This window comes from Filicampus tigris, chromosome 15 (assembly GCF_054856515.1).
Source record: "Filicampus tigris isolate MCC_2025a chromosome 15, RoL_Ftig_1.0, whole genome shotgun sequence".
Lineage (NCBI taxonomy): Eukaryota > Metazoa > Chordata > Actinopteri > Syngnathiformes > Syngnathidae > Filicampus > Filicampus tigris.
This window is the reverse complement of record NC_141231.1, coordinates 13,995,037-14,012,231: the sequence shown is the minus strand read 5'-3', so window position 1 is coordinate 14,012,231 and position 17,195 is coordinate 13,995,037. Positions and strand designations below refer to the sequence as shown.

General features: G+C 41.0%; 1 long non-coding RNA gene across 2 annotated transcripts in view; it reads left to right on the top strand.

Annotated features, from left to right (window-relative positions):
* The window catches only part of LOC147135636 (uncharacterized), a 36,296-nt gene extending 26,325 nt beyond the window's left edge, over nt 1-9,971 (top strand). For both annotated transcript variants that reach the window (XR_015089849.1, XR_015089848.1), the window contains exon 3: nt 9,839-9,971. This is a non-coding gene — a long non-coding RNA (uncharacterized LOC147135636). The remainder of the gene's footprint in view (nt 1-9,838) is intronic.
* The last annotated feature ends 7,224 nt before the right edge of the window (nt 9,972-17,195 follow it).

Below are 17,195 nucleotides of genomic sequence, written 5' to 3'. Positions count from 1 at the left end.
CCCGCGGTGGACCTGCATGCCTGCTTCATATTCCGATTGACTTTTCTGCCCCCCCCCCCGCCCCCCTTATTTTTTAAAGCAAAAAGTGCAAGAAGCGAAATGTGTGGCGCTTCTTCACTCTCAATTGACTGAAATCTTTTCTTCCGCTAATGCTAGACAATAAAGACCGAGTATCATGTCTATAAATACACGCGCACACATGCACGCGCACAAACACACAAGATGACGCCTGCAGGGACAAGTTGACAACACAGAGGAGAGAGGTTAGCGGGAGTTTAACAAGGGATTAGAAAAACAACAACTACAGATTGCTATCAACCGTCATGATACTGTGTGGATTATTGCGGGTAATGATAGGGCAGCTCTTTTGCCGAGGGACACACGCACATACATACACGCGCACACGCATATAGTTACGTGCCGAACAAACGTTCTTGTTCAGATACCATATTGACTTATTCTTCATTTTGGGGGCTTTTTGGGAGGAGGGGGGGTGCTGGGTTGGGGTGGGGATAAATTGCTCATAAACAAATAAAAAAGGGCTCATTTTCCATGCAAAAATATAACAGTAGTATAGGCTATATGTCACTTCAAAGAGGTTCGAGAGTTAGTGCTTGGTATTAAACAAAAATCTCCATTCATACAAAAAAGATGTATTTTCAACAACGATGAAATAGTAATCAACTCAGCTTTATTTATAGAGCAGTTAAAACAACCACCTATACAAAGTGCTCTACGTGGAGCAAAAAATGTGTCATACAACAACAAAGACAATCGAAACAATAAAATTCATAACAAAAACAGTAAATGCCACAAAGCACTAACACGATACAGAGTATTGGTGATTTATACTGTTTTGAATTGAATTTGATGACACACAAAATATAACTAAACTATGAGTGTCAAATGGCTTTTCAAGAAAATAATGAAAACGTCATTAATTTAAAAAAAATGCTGTATTTTTAAATTGAAATTATGAACGGGTGCTGTCATTATATTATTGCTTTTAAAATTACAATAAAAAATGCATGTAAAATGGAAAACAACTGATAAAAAAGAGCAATAAAGATGGTTTTAAGTTCACGTTATGTAGATATGCGTCAAAATACGATCCGCATTCATTGAAAAAAGAAAAAGAAATATAACTATCAATTTTGACAGTGTCATATAAAACATTGTCGCTAAATGTGGATAGCTATGTATAATATTTTGCACCACTCATTTATCATCAAAATATGAGACCTATAATATATTACACATCTCACGTTGTCTTTATAAAACTATTTAAAAAAGAAAAACAACACTTGCATTTGAATTGTGAATTATATTCATGTGCAATGTGTGATAATATTGAAACGATAACTTGGCAGTGAGCATGTGGGGGGGAAAAGTGGGCGTCTTGTCGTGGGGAGGGGCACGTTCTCTGTCCGCATTTACAAGCAAAAATGTAATAAAATAGCCTCGTGACCTGCGGGGACAGGTGTCACGATGAGATGAAAGGTCACACCAAGACTTCCGAACGGGCGCACTTCAACGTGTTGAACAATTAATAAGCTTCATTGACTGATTGTCAATCGGGTCACTTCTTGATCCCTTCAAAAAACAAAACAAACAAAAAAACTCAAACACAATCTGACATTTCTGCGTGACAAAAAACTGACTAAGCACAAATCCCGCCATAAAATATAAAGCAATTTAAAACAAAGACATAAAGCCGAAGCTGTTTCTGCAGCGCGCGCTCGTGTCTCTGCCGGTGCGTGCGCGTTCCCGCAGCATGCACGCACCCCCAAGCCCCCCTTAAGATAAATGCTTCCCGGGGAAAAGCCCACTTAATGACAATTTTATAAGTGGGCGCATGTGTGTTTGTGGTCAGTGAGTCGAGATGAGGCAGATAATGAGGTCATAATAGCCTCGCTATTGATGAGCCCATTAGGACTGCGCATTCCTCCCAAGTGCTGAAAACACACATTTCACATTTCCTACTCAACTCACTTCACAATAAGCAGCAGTTTGGCAAATAGTGAACATTTCATCATCATTAAAGAAAAAAAGGGGCTTTCAAGCTGTTTAATGCCACTCTCAGTTGAAGTTTAGTCCATGTCAAGCTAAACATCAAGTAAAGAGAATTACACTTAGCTTAATGCTAACAGAAATGGAGAAGGCCATTGACATGTTAATGGCACTCTAGAAAACTGCTCGGTTAATAACCCAAATTGGGTGAAATAGCTAACCCAGAATTGGGTGCAGTCAGTGCTGGGTTATTTTTAACCATGCAGCACATTGGGTCAACATTTGGATCCAATAAGGGATAAAAACTACTGATGACAAAGCTGCCAAGAAATGAATCACCAGGATATCAGTACACTGGAAAAAAGAAAAAAAACAAAACAAAAACATTTGTATTTTTTTTAACTATAATTATAATAATTGCATTTTTTGAACTATAGTAATCATAAATGCCAGTAATTTATAACTTAAAGTTGTTCCAATTTAAATTACTGTTATAACCGCAAACAGTACAAGTTGAATTTTTTTTTTTACAGTGCATATATTCTTTATCCTCTTTGAAATGACTAATATAACAACTAACTGAGCTGTAGTCCTGTCAAAGAAGTCTGTTCTTCATTTGTGTTTGCACGACTGTATTATACTGCCTCCCGGTGGCCAAGGAGAGTACACCACAATGAGCGGCACACTGAATTGGATTGCAGTATTCAGAATCACGACGCACAAATTGTATAACATTTATTCTCCTGACATATTTTACATACAAATCATCTCAAGCAGAGTTTGTTTGGACCCCATCGAAAACGTGCTGATATTTTCATCAAATGAAGAAGACAAAACATCTGTCGAGATATGTTCATTATCTAAAATTTAAAAAAAAAAAGAATTTCCAAAGAAACAGAATTGTTTACACATCATTTGACACGACACATGTAGACACATACTATAGCAATACTCTCAGTCATATATTCTTTATCCTCTGTGGAAAAATGACAAATATTACTGACCGGCTTATGCTGCCCCCCGGTGGCCAACTAATGTGAATACCATATATTGGATTGTAATGACGAGGAAGTCCCAGCCATTGCCATGGCGACCATGCATCTCCTACTTTAATAGTGTGTGACAATTTAGGACCAGGCAGGACACCGCTCGTGTTGTGTTTCGAGTCCCCACTACTGGGCCTTTTCCCATCTCCATGGAAACGGCGCGTGACGCCCAGCCAGCAGGACAAGCTTGGCCAGTTGCTCTGATGTCGCAATTACCAGAGTGTGTCCATCAGATACATGTGGTGCATTTGTTTCCCACATCCTGATAACCTCTCATGCGCCTGACTCAGCGAAAGTACTCATACGCTGTAACTTTGGTAAAATTATGAATACTGCTATAAAAGTATTGATTCAAATACTTAAGTACAAAAGTACTACAGACTATAATGTACTGAAGTAAAAAAGTATTTCTTTTAGTTATTTTTTTTTTTTACTGTTGATTATATGCGACAGCTGTTGATATAATAAATATAAAAATAATCAGTGACCTTCTTTATAAGACCCAATATGTCAATATATTAAGATCTCAACTGCAGTCGAATTTACCTCGCTCTATTTCCATCTTTTTTACATTCTGTCGTCATCCGCTAAGGATGAGAAAAGTAACTAGCCTATTTTGACAAAGTTAGGATGAGAAAGTTTTCAAATGGTGGGAGTAAAACTAAAAAGTCGTTCGAAAAAGTGGTGATAAAAGTACACATGCGTACTTTGTACTAGCCGGCTAGCTAGTCAATTTCCAGTCGTTATGCTAGTTTAAGACAATTCATCTTTTGAAAATTTGCACTCTACGATGATGATCAAAACAATTTCCCTCTTTTATTAGATTGTCAGTTGCTCTTATTGAGACGAAAAAAGCTGGCGATAGTTGGTTAGCTTTGCAAATGTTGTGAATTGGCTAACAAAAAAGCTAAATTAGTCATGGATAAACAACAGCAATAACACACAGACATCTTAAGTAAGGCCACAGAAAAATACATCTCATATGTACGTCATTTTTCAGATTGCATGGAGAATCCTGGAGTCGACATCATAAAAGATTATGTTCAACAAGACCATAGATGAGGAATGCGGGGCTTCTTTCAATTTGTAGTAATGAGTCTATTTTGACACAACTAACAAATGTAAAGTACAGATAGCAGTTTTCAAATGCGGGGAATAAGACTGAAAAGTCATCAGGAAAATAAATACTCAAGGACAGTACAGATGTTGAAGCACAGTAACAAAGTATTTGTATTTGGTTACTTTCAAGTACTGATGCGGAGGCGGTGGCTCCGTCGACCCATGCGGCCTGAACATCAGTCGCGGGGCCGAGCCTCCCTGTTGCTAACAGCCTGCGTGCCATTGTGCGCCGCACAAAGGCCGGCATGCTGGGATTTTGTGTGCCGCTTGCTGGCAACAGTTATTAGCCTCCCAAAAAGACTGGGGACGAGGGTCGGGGGGCGTTTAAGAGAAGAACAAGAAGATTTGGGGTGCTGATGGGAGTAGAAAGGGAGGGGAGGCTTGGCTTGGGCGGCGGGGTTAGAGGGCAAACCCAAAGCGGAAATGGGCGGCGCGGGAGGGGACAATGGGATGGACAAAGGTGGACGGCTGAGATGAAGAGAAAGAGATGAGGGAGCAAAACAGATGGTGCGGCACGGTGGTGGTGGTTGGGGGGGGGGGCGGGGGGGGGGGGTCAAGACGTGACAACATGGAGGACGAGCATCAACAACCCGAAACATGGCCGTCCGTCCTCCATATGGCGACATGCTTTCATGACAATCTCGTCTGAAGGAGTCATGGCTCAAAGAGGGGGCTACGAAACACACATGAAAATCTATCTTATCTAAATAGAGACAGTGTTTCCTAACAGGTTTTTAGCCAGGACACATACAGTAATACCCTGAATTTTTTGAGAGCATATACACATATAAAGAATACACACACACACATAAACATTTCAAGCAAGGGCGGTTCGGTTTTAAAAGTGGAACGATTCGATTCAGTTTGATTCAGCGGATTTTCGATTTGATTCGATATGGTATGGCTTAGTTCGAGAGGGTATGATGCAAGACAATTACATTTTGTGTATTTAAAACATAAAAACGGTTTCCTTATGAACAGTCCGCTATCTTAACGCGGAAGTCAACCCAAACAAATTTTTTTCAAGAATATGTTACCAGCAGGCCCACTAGTTGAAACACGGCATTCTGATTCATTTTGTGTTTGTGGAATATAAATTAATCAGTGAAATAGACTCGTTTGTAGCCATCTCCGGGGGCGGCCATTTTGTCTTCTGTCTACTGAAAATGACATCACAACTGCTCACAACGACCAATCACGGCTGACCTGTTTTCTGAATCTGAGCTGTGATTGGTCGTTGTGAGCAGTTGTGATGTCATTTCATTCAACAGTAGACAAAATGGCCGCCCCCAGAGATGGCCAAAAACGATTGAATTAACACTTATTCCACAAATGGAATATTTATCAGAATGGCCTGTTTCAACTAGTGGGCATACATAGAACATATTCTTGACAAAAAATGTTTCCGTTGACCGTCTCATTAATGCTTACATAATGTAAATGACATGCTTACGGTTAGCATTTATAGTCCTGGTTTTACAAAGTTTTAATATTTGAACACAGATGGTTGAACAACACATATACCTGTATAACAGTAAACAATCCTCACAGGCATATTTCTTTATCCTGTTTTAAATGTGGTCAATATTACAGCAACTTTCTGAGGAGTAGTCCTGTAGAATTGAATTTCTTCTTTGTTTGTGTCTGCATGACTGGAATATACTTTACTGACTCCTAGTGGCCAAGAAGGGCACATCAGAATGCACGGCACTTTGAATTTGCTGCAGCATGAAATCATGAAGCACAAGCTTTTCCCGGCTTTAAGTTGTATTAAATTATGTTTTTACTGTATGTTCATTTCATTCAATACAATATTTTAGAGTGATATTTTTATTGAAATAAAAACACTTTATGGGTGTGGGGGGGCGTGGGGGGGCAATTTTACACATAATCTTTTTCCAAGAAACCGAATTTAGTCAGCTTAAACTTCATCTTGAGCGATTATACATGTTGCATAGTTTGCTATTTTAAACACTTTTGGTGGCCATTAAGAAAAAAAAACCAGCCCATTTTTCCTTGAAACTGTCCGTGTGGCATTTGCACAATGGTGCAGAAATACACTAATTATCACCGAAATACACACGACACAATCAGACTTTTTTTTTTTTTTCAGAGTGGAAAGTCTTTTTTTAACCCCACAAATGGACTACTCATTCCATTCATTACACCGACGAGCCGGCTGCTGACATCAGCGGACAATAAAGTGGAGAGAAATGTTAACGCAGTAATGCTAACAGGCATTAAGAGGGTGGCGGGGGCGGTGAGATTTATTTTGGGGGCGCCGTCCCACCCGCCGCTGCGTCGTGTTGGGACGATTATGGATGGCCCAGGGTAACGGCCGCCTAATTAGGCCTTTACTGTCGTGTAATTCTCCGCCAAGCACATTGTCAATATCTTGCTTGATGAGCTTGAAAGTGAGAATGGAATCTGGTGACCCCCGGTCAGCCATTGTCGTAATGGCAGCTACACGCAAACCCCCCCCCCCACACACACACACGCGCGCACTTGTAATGCAGTGTTGATGTTGTGATATTTGCTTTTGTGCCAGTGTTGATCTAAGCTGACATTATGCTCCGATGGCTGTGTGGCCCGCTGTTACATTTGTCATCTTGCAGGAGGGCAAGCGAGGGCTGGGGGGGGCGTTTGGGGGGGTGACAAGGAGGTAGGGGTGCGGTGGTGTTCCAGTGGTAGGTGTGAGCGTGAGCATGTGTGTCGCTAGCCGATCTGCTGGTGCGGAAGCGGATCTTTTCCCTCAGTGACTCTATTAATTTACCTCATTTATCTTCAAGCACCTCCCCCTCCTCCTTCTCCTCCCCCCAATAAATACTGGAGACCTCAAGTCCTTATGAGCGTGTGTAGATGCGTGTGTGTGTGTGTGCGTGTGTGTGTACAAACATTCATCTCTATGTGATGGAATAAAACGCACACATACACACACACACACACATATATAGCAGCTCCCCTTTTTTCTATTCCCAGAGGACAAATCCGTAGCGGAAAAACTCATTTTCCTGCAAATAGTTTGTCAGCCAAGCTAGGAGGAGTGATAAATTATCACAGACGTCAGGTGAAGAAGGACACGCACGCACACACGCGAGCACGCACGCACGCGCGCACACGCGCACTTTAAATTCTCCCAAATTCACCGTGATCTCTCAAACACACAATCCACTTGCAGATCTACCACATGCGCACAAATATACACACGCGCACACGTGCCCGTCGCCCCTTACAACTCAACTGTGACTGCGCCATTCCAAATGATAAATTGATGGCCGGAGAAATGGATTTGTTTTCAAGCACTCACCCGTCAGAGAAATAATAATTCTGCGTGTGTATGTGTGTGGCGCGTGTGTGCGGCAGGGATGATGAATGGGGCCGGGCAGAACGCATCATAGCCGGACTGACTGAGTGACTGAGTGAAAGAGAGAGCAAAACAACACACACACACACACACACACGCAAGCACACACAAAATGATGGCCGACAACTAGCATGTGTTTTGTGTTGTGAGTCCTAACGAGCCCTTACTTCTCTCCTATTTGATAAACAAGACACACTTCAAAGTGGACATATTGCGGAAAACCGACATTTTAATGGCTGCTCTGCAAATGTGTTTGCCAGTCACAATGTTGGTGTGTCAAATCATCGTTTCCCATTAACATGAATGGAAATGCCACGTTCGCTCTTAATAGGGAAAAATAAGCGCTCTACAATATTGTGCGATATAAAGACATAGATTAATAACATTGGAGAAAAAAAAGAAATTAAACGATTTGTGTGTTATTATTTAATGCTGCAGTTCAATTCGTTGTGCCGCTTCTTATGCTGTGCCCGACTTGGCCACCAGGAGGCAGTACTGTGTAATACAGTCATGCAGACACAACCAAAGAATAGACTTCTTTTTGTCATACTAAACAAAAACAAAACATTTAAAGTTACATTTTTACTGAATTTTACCCAGAATTAGAATATTTCAAATTTTCAGTATTGATTTGAATTGAACACTCACCGGACACTAACAAGCACACCAACACATTCCAATGAGGTCCCATTGCTCAGTGATGATTGACAAGCATTGGTTCTCCTGCTCTGACCCAAAATATTAGAATTCTCCATACGTCTGATGTAGGAGTATTATTATTTGCTAAAGGCACATTTGTTCATCTACAGTGGATATGCAAAGGTCTACACACCCCTGTTCAAATGCAGTTTTGTTGTTTTGTGACAATACAAAAAATACAGCCTATAACCTGTACAACTCAATTGAGGGGAAAAATCTTTTCAAACGGGGAAGTAAAAATAAACAGCTGAGATAATGTGATTGAACAAGTGTGCACACCCTCTTATAACTGTGGTGTGTAGCTGTATTCAGAATTAAGCAATCACATGTTTGAATTAAAAGTGACTGATTTACCCCGAATATATTTCAGATGCTCTAGTAGGCTTTTGCTTTTTTTTTTTTTTTTTTTTTGCTTTTTGCTTTCTGTTTTTTTGCTTTCATAATTCTCTCCACCTTGTCCAATGGCTGCCAGTTCCGATTGAAGCCCCAACGCCTGATGATACCACTACCATGCTTCACTGTAGGCATGATGTTCTTTTGACGATGAGCAGTGTGTTTAGCCAAACATTCTTTTTGGAATTTGTTGTATCAGATCACAAAAAAACCCTCCAAAACACATGTAAGAACATTTTGAATGTGTTTAGTTTCATTCCAGTTGTAACGGGGTGTGCGCACTTATAAAACCACATCCATTTTTCGTGTTCACTTCCACTCTTGAAAAGAGTAAGAGGAAAAACTCACAGGTCACATTTGGAAAAAGTTTTGAAATAACCTATCTTGGTCACATTTTTTTTTATCCCCGTAATCTGGCATTTGAACAGGGGTGTGTCGACTTTTGATACCCACTGAAGCTATTACACTGGATTGTGAACTCAATGAATTGAAATTGTTTTGGAAAAAACAACTTATTTGCTTTGTTGTACTACTAATATTGTTGCCATCAATGTAAGAACAAATACATTTTAAAGGGAAGTCAATTGAAACATTTTTATCAAGAATATGTTCTATGCAGGCCCAGTAGTTGAAACAAAGCATTCTGATAAATATTGCCTTTGTGGAATAAGAGTGAATCCACTCATTTTTAGCCATCTCTGAGGGCGGCCATTTCGTCACTTCTGTCGACTGAAAATGACATCACAACTGCTCAGGGCTCAGGTAATGACCGATCAAGGCTGACCTGTTTTCTGAAGCGGAGCCGTGATTGGTTGTTACCTGAGCCCCGAGTAGGTGTGATGTCATTTTCAATTGACAGGAATGACAAAATGGCCGCCGCCTGAGATGACTAAAAACAGGAGAATTTTGCTGCTTAACTCATATTCCACAAACACAATATTAATCAGAACGCTGTGTTTTAACTAGTGGGCCTGCTGGGAACATATTCTTGAAAAAAAAAAATGTTTGGGTTGACTTCTGCTTTAAAGTGGCACCAACTTCAATTATTGCTTTTTCCCCCAAAAATACAAGTTACAATTTTTACAGTGTACAACCAATCACTGTGTGTTTTCATCCTGCTTATTGTCCTTTTACCGGATGTTATTTTTACTCCTCTTCTTTATACGACTACCCTCTCGCGCCCACCACTTCCCACACCCCCTCACAGTGATGGATGGAGTAAGGCAACGGAGCACAGAGCAACGTGTGGCCAACAGTCCACGACAGGAATGGAAAGAAGAGAGAGGCTGCCGAGGTGAAGAGGAGGAGGAGGAGGAGGAGGAGGGTGTGGATTAAAGGAGGTAAAACAGGAGGAAGCAGGAAGGGAGTGCGTGTGCCTGTGTGTGTGTGTGTGTGTGGGGGGGGGGGGGGTACGGGAGCTCAGCTGAAAGCCACAGACTTAATTCTATGCATCATTAAGCAGTCTCACTCAATGCAACATCCCCTATACATCATCCACGCTCGGTAAACACAACGATGACATTACATTAGCAACTGCAAATGAATTTTCTTTTTAGAAGGAAATTGAGAACGCTCTCCACCTCTTTTCTATTCCCTCTTTTCGCTACACACACACGCACGCACGCACGCACATGCAAGCAAGCTGTAAAAGGCTGCAGTAATGTACAAACAAAATAAATGCCCCTTAAAAAATATTTCCCCCTTCCTCTGTCTTTAAAGCAGAAGTCAACCCAAAGATATTTTTTTCCAGAATATGTTCCCAGCAGGCCCACTAGTTGAAACACAGCATTCTGATTAATTTTGCGTTTGTGGAATATAAATTAAGCAGCAAAATGCATTCTTTTTTAGCCATCTCTCGGGGCGGCCATTTTGTCACTTCTGTCGACTGAAAATGACATCACGGCTGCTCACAACAACCAATCACGGCTGACCTGTTTTCTGAATCTGAGCCGTGAATTTTTTTTTTTCAAGAATATGTTCTGTGCCAGCCCACCAGTTGAAACAGGGCAATCAAATAAATATTGCGTTTGTGGAATAAGTGCTAATCCACTTGTTTTTAGTCACCTCTGGGGGCGGCCATTTTGTCTTCTGTTGACTGAAAATGACATCACAACTGCTCACAACGACCAATCACGGCTGACCTGTTTTCTGAATCTGAGCCGTGATTGGTCGTTGTGAGCAGTTGTGATGTCATTTCATTCAACAGTAGAAAAAATGGCCGCCACCAGAGATGGCTAAAAACGAGTGGATTAACACTTATTCCACAAACGCAATATTAATCAGAATGCCGTGTTTCAACTAGTGGGCCTGCTTGGAACATATTCTTGGAAAAAAATATGTTTGGGTTGACTTCCGCTTTAAGAATAATGATTCCTATAATGGTGTCAGCATCCTTACGAGCCTGATCATTTGAATCAGGTGTGTGTGGAGGAGGGAAACATGTAAAACACGTCTGCCCCTCCTGCACCAAAACATGCGAATCCCAAAAGTCAAATGATTAACTTTTCTTTTTGTTCAAGTATCCGAGCTCCGAGGCCTGGCGGAATCGACGAATGAATGATGAATATCCCGACTGAGCGCGCGTGTGTCTCGCGCGCCCGCCGCCCGGTCGGCTCATTTGCGGAATATCGAATCGGTTACAGTGAAGTAATTCCGCCGATTGAGTCAAATGTAAAAATCCATGCATGTGCGAGCAGCTGTCAGCGTGCGGTCGCGGTGACGGATGGCGCCGCGTCCCTCTCTCAGTGCTAGGTGATAAAAAGTCAAATTAAGAGCACCAGGCAGGGACAAGAGTGGTGGGACAGCGGGGTGGGCGCGTATAGCGGGGGCGGGGCGGGGTTTGGTGGGGGGCAGGAGGGGGGGCGCGTTGCGGTGCGCAGACAGGGAAAGAGAAGCGGAGCGAATCCGTCAAATGATAAGGGCAATCAGTCAATCCGGGAAACGTTTTGGACGACGGAAAGTGTTATTTCCTGCCGGTGCAGTTGGGGGTCAAAGGTCGGCCAAGGGTCAAGAGTGTGACCTTCGACCTCCGTGCGAGCGGCAAGCGGGACGGCGGCCGTTGATTGATTTCGCCGCCGGCACGTTTTATGCTGGTTATGATTTTCCCCACTGGCGGGATGTGAGCAGCTAAGTGCGTGTAACAGGATGAACGCGCTCATTACGTCAATCCACATCATGTTGTCCTCTCAAATATGGACAACGTATTAGCATTAGCATGCAGCTGTGACACATCCATTAACTCACAATTGGTTTTCCCACACGTAATTACGCTTTAAATGTCGCACTGGTAAGACACCCAAACGGATGGCATTTGTTTTCGATGCATCGCGGGCCATTTTTAAGATCTTAACCGATTTTTAACATCTGAGACACTGAGCAGATAAGGCGGGGAAAATAACGGAACACACCCGACATCATTTAAAGCAGGGATTGTCAACTGGTGGGCCGGGACCTAAATGTAACCTCCAAATGTTGTGAATTCGTACCTCTACTTTTTGCGACCTGTCCGCGACCCACCCGGAATGGCTCCGTCTAAAGACTTTGTTGAAAGTGCCCCTTTGGAGACCATGAAAGTAAACCAGCGGCTCTGATGCCATTGCGTAACTGCACAGCCGAGCCCCGCTTGACGCTCCGCTTAGACGGCGAGTGTGAGGAAGTGACGAGGCTGAAATGAACCCACGGTTTTAATAGTAGTCGTCCATTCAAATATTCATACTTTTGAGCCATGCAGTGTAATGATATCAATACTTTACTTTACATTCTTTCATTTTAAATGTATTTATTGTAGTACCATACGTCCATACAGAAAAAGGAAGGTCAAACGTTTGTTTGAGAATTGTAATTTTTCTTTAATACACAATCATTACTTTACTTTATTACACAATACTTAGTGACATTTTTTTTTCTCTTCCATTCTCCAAATTCCATATATTTAAAAAAATAAAACTAAGAAAAAACTCATCTACAACAAAGCCATTTTTAAAAAAAAAAAAACCCCACTAATAATAAAAACTAACAAGTCTTCTCTAAAAATGTATTAAAACCAACTGAATAAAAAAAAAAAAGTCAAACGATATAAAAACTAACTACAGTGAGAAATCCCACTTATATAACCCTGGATAAGGTTTGAGTTTGCGTTAAGGTTTAAGAAGACAGTAGTCAGGTCAATAGTTAGGTGGTTCGGGTTGGGTTAACTTACTTTTCAATAACTAATGTGAAGATGCAATTGTTTAACTCGGGGGTGTCAAACATACGGCCCGCGGGCCGGAACCGGCCACCAAGGAGGTTCAATCAGACCCGCAGGATCATTTAAATGTGAAAAAATGCATAAAAGACACAGAATTAATATTTGAATACGATGCAATTCGTGAATTATCCGCTAGAGGGCACACTGTTTTGATCAGCGTAGAAGACAACATTGTTTAAAAATTCCTTTCTTTTTAAATCTCGTATATTCTTAAAGTGCATTTCTATATTTTTTCAATACTACTTACTTGTTAAAGTTTTGTGCCATTGTACAATCAGCGGGATCAGTTGCAATGCATAGATGTGAATGATAAAAGTAAATTGCACATTTGTCTAGTTGTTTCATGAAATGTTTTGTAAAAGGAATGTTCATGAAATTTCAACATTTTCCTAATGCTCTTGTGTTTCTTTACCCCAAAACAGAGGAAATACTTGATATTTTGGTTATTTATAGCTGAGTATGGTGTCATTTTAATGGTCCGGCCCACTTGACATCTACCGAGGCCGTATGTGGCCCACAATGTGAAATGAGTTTGACGCCCCTGGTTTAACTCATTCACTGCCAGACATTTTCAGACCTTTTCCAGGGCCCCCAACCAGGTCACCCGCCGCGCCGACCCCCCACTATTCTCTGAGCCGCTCCCGTGGTGCCCACTACTGTCCCCCAGCTGATAGAGCCCCTGTTCATTTTTATAGTCTCCACGCTATTTGTGACCGGCTGCAGTTTGACACCCACTCGCACCCACACACCCACAAAAGGCATCAAAGGAGCTGAGGAATGTGGATATTGCTATTACTTTTATCATCCACTAGCAGCACTTATCTGCTCCATCATAAAGGAGTGTCCCGGGAACGAGCCAGGAGGGACTCCATAGGCCAAACAAACAAACCACAAGCATGTAATTGCTGCCTGGGCCTATTTCCTTTTAGTGACTGGTGCCCACTAACTTTTAATCAAAGACAACGCTCTAATAAACCACTTTTTTTTTTGTTGTTCTTACTGTATCTATTGGCATGCATTACAGTTAGTTGTGCAAGTACTGTTTTTTTTTCATCCTCAGTAGAGGCGACTGTCAATCAGTTTCAACCTGCTCACTGTCAAAACGACGGCAAATCTAATGGCGGCGGCGGTTAAAAATAATCTTGACGTAAAAGTAATGAATGTAAAAAAAACTGCACTTTTTTTGTGTTTTAAAGGGAATATTAAAAACATATTTAAAAAAGGTTTTTCTTTTTATCATAATTATATGTAGCACTATATTTTGGTTTAAAAAATTTTTTTTCATATATAATTAACCGATGTCGAATTTTCAGCAATGTTAATCAGGGGAATACAGTCAAATGTCCATCACTTAAAACGACTGCAATGAGATTACAAGGTAAATTACTTTTTTTTTTTAATTGAATGACCTAACGCCGACTTGATCTGCCAAGTGTGAGCCTGTCTCCGCTGTAATTAAGTCACGGGATACTCTCACCTTTCTCCATCCTCTGAGGCCTCAGGAGTCAATCAGACTGTGGCCTCGCCGTCCCCTGTGTGGGAGGCCGGCGCGCAGGGCCGAGTGGCTGGGAAAGTCCTGTGATTTATGACCCTCTGCAGGCCTGACTGCCTCTCATTTTGCTGAGATTGAGCCACAACAGTTAACCACAACTCCGACGCTCCAAACCGCTCTATTTGCCCCCCCCCCAAAAAAAAATCCACTTTGGTTCTTAGCCCTCTTCGAAGGCAAGGGCGCTTGACGTGATGGTGCCATTGTTTGATATGAAATTGGAAAGATTTAGCCGGCTACCTCTGTGTGTAATTGGGTATATATTTTTTTAAAAGCTTGGCTGATTATCACATGGATTTGATGTTAATGATTAAGCAACCCGATGGGAGAGAAGAAGGTGCGGCGGTATAGGGGGGGTTGGGTCGTTGGTCGTTTTATCCTCAGTCTCACATGGCGGACTTTCATTTCCTTATTCATGACTTTCTCCTTCTTTGGAGACCTCCTGGAATAGTGTTGGAGCGATTTGCACGAGCTGGGTCGTACGGTGGAGTAGCGGTTAGCTCGACGGTACAGTTAACAGATTCAGGGTTCGACTCTCAGTTAAAGTCCTAATGTGTGGAGTTTGCGTGTTTTTTTTGGGGGAACTCAGCTTCTTCCCATATTCCCGTAACATGCATGTTATGTCACTGAAGACAATCAGGAGTTCTCAAATGTCTTCAAATCCTAACACTAATTAAACACAATTTACATCTGTAATTAAAGAGTTACCTTTTTTTGTTAAGATGCAATTGTATGGTAACAAATTCATTTTTTGAAGAGAAAAAGAGAAAACGTAATCTTTCAAACAACAAAGGCTTATTTTGTCAAGATGAAAAGCCAGAATTTTACAGAAATAAAGTTGTACAATCTTAAACTGTTGGGTCAAAAATAACCCTTTTTTTGTACAAAACAATTCCAAATTGAGACAAAACAACCCAAAGTTGGTTTGAATTTACATTTTTACATATTTCTTTGAGAGCAGTTTTAAGAGGTGTACTTTTCCAAGATAAAGTCACAATATTATGATAATAAAGTCAAAGTCAACACACACTTACAAAATGACGTGACCCCTAGACAAGCGGAATAGTGCGGACATTCAAACACAGCCATGTTGTTAGCCTGATAGCATAATTGCCTAAGACATTTTTTAATGTTTTGGGAAATGACAAAAAAAACAAAAAAAAAAGTAATTCAACAATTAAGAAGAGTCCAGCAGTCATGATCCAATTTTTGCCGATGAGAATCTACACAGACACAATTACCAAACACATTAGTATTTTGTATTAATATTGTGGTTGAGAGTTAAAAATGAATTATGTACTTTAGCTTTTAGGCTAACAATATTTTAACATTGAAGTTAAAAAAAATAAAAATATTCTTGAGATGCCATTAACCTAGCAAAAATCTGACTATATTCTTGAAAATATTTGCCTTTTGTTCTAAGAAAAAAAATAGGACTTAATTATAATATAATTTTGCTAAAAAATCACTATTGCTAATGGACCACCAGGGGTCCCCGGATCCCAGTTTGAGAACCCCTGCTCTAAATTACCTATACCTGTCCTTTCGCGCGGATACAAAAAAAAAAGACAAAGTATTGACAACATATCCAACGTGTGACCTCTTGGATAGGTAAAGGGCAAGAATGTTCCTGTTTTTTGAAAACATGACGCTGATCCTGGTAGACTGTGTACAAGTCCATTTTGGGGATTTCTGCTCTCATTAAAAGCAGCCAAGCTTACACGGGTGGCAGCAGGCCAGTAACTCAAGGCCAAAGGAGGTTTATTTTATCATGGGCAAAGGCACCAAATCATGTCGCTATGAAGGGACCTATATAAATGCAAATTGTAGCGGCGAGCTATTAGTCGTGGAAAAAGGGTTTTATGTAAATGTGCTGTCGGACCACAGCGGAGCACTTGGTCACTTTGGATTAATGCTGCAAATGTGCCACTAAAGACAAACTGAAAACAAATACTAAATGTAATGTGGTCCACTGCAAATGTGTTCATCAGGATATATAGGTTTGCTGGTTTATGCTCATTTTTTTTGCATTTCAATACAATTGGCAGAGGGACCTTCCAAACCACATCAGGAAAAAAAAAAAATCCAACCGAGAATGTCGTAAACATTGCCAAATCGACACCTTGAGAACCGGGCTGAATCCCAAAAAGAGCTCATCGGTAATAGTTTCCCCAAGGGTCCTCATTCTAACTATTTTCTCAGGTTTGTGGCTGCAAAATCGCATTTCCGGCCAACAGGGTCAAAAAGCCTCCAAACCTGACTTCATCGTGAGAGATTCTGGCTTTCATTGCCGTGGTCTTTACTCCAGGTAGCGTTGGCAGGAATCGATATCGCAAGAGGACAGAAAATCACACTTTTCCCAGGTTCCATTTTTGGGAATTCTTTTTTTCTTCGAATCTGTGGATGTTGCAAAATGTAATTTTTGGTCATTTTTAGTGGGTGCTTTTTCAATTAGGTTGTCTAAAAACATGGCCAAAAGCACATCTGCGGCCTCCAAATTAATCCCTCTAAAGTTGCACAAGATAATTTTATTTGGGGTCAATTTGACGCCTTATATTAGCACTGAGTACAAAATTACAAAAAATAAAATAAAATTCAGGATTCCCCTTTGGCCTTTTTTGGTTTGCTTTTGTTGCAGAATGGCATTTCTGGAACAAATGGGCAAGGAACCCACAAGCCACATTAAGGTCCATTTTCAGCCATTAAAAATAAAAAACAATCAATCAATCAATCAATTGCAGCTTTTTGGCTAATTTGTATTTTGGTAAA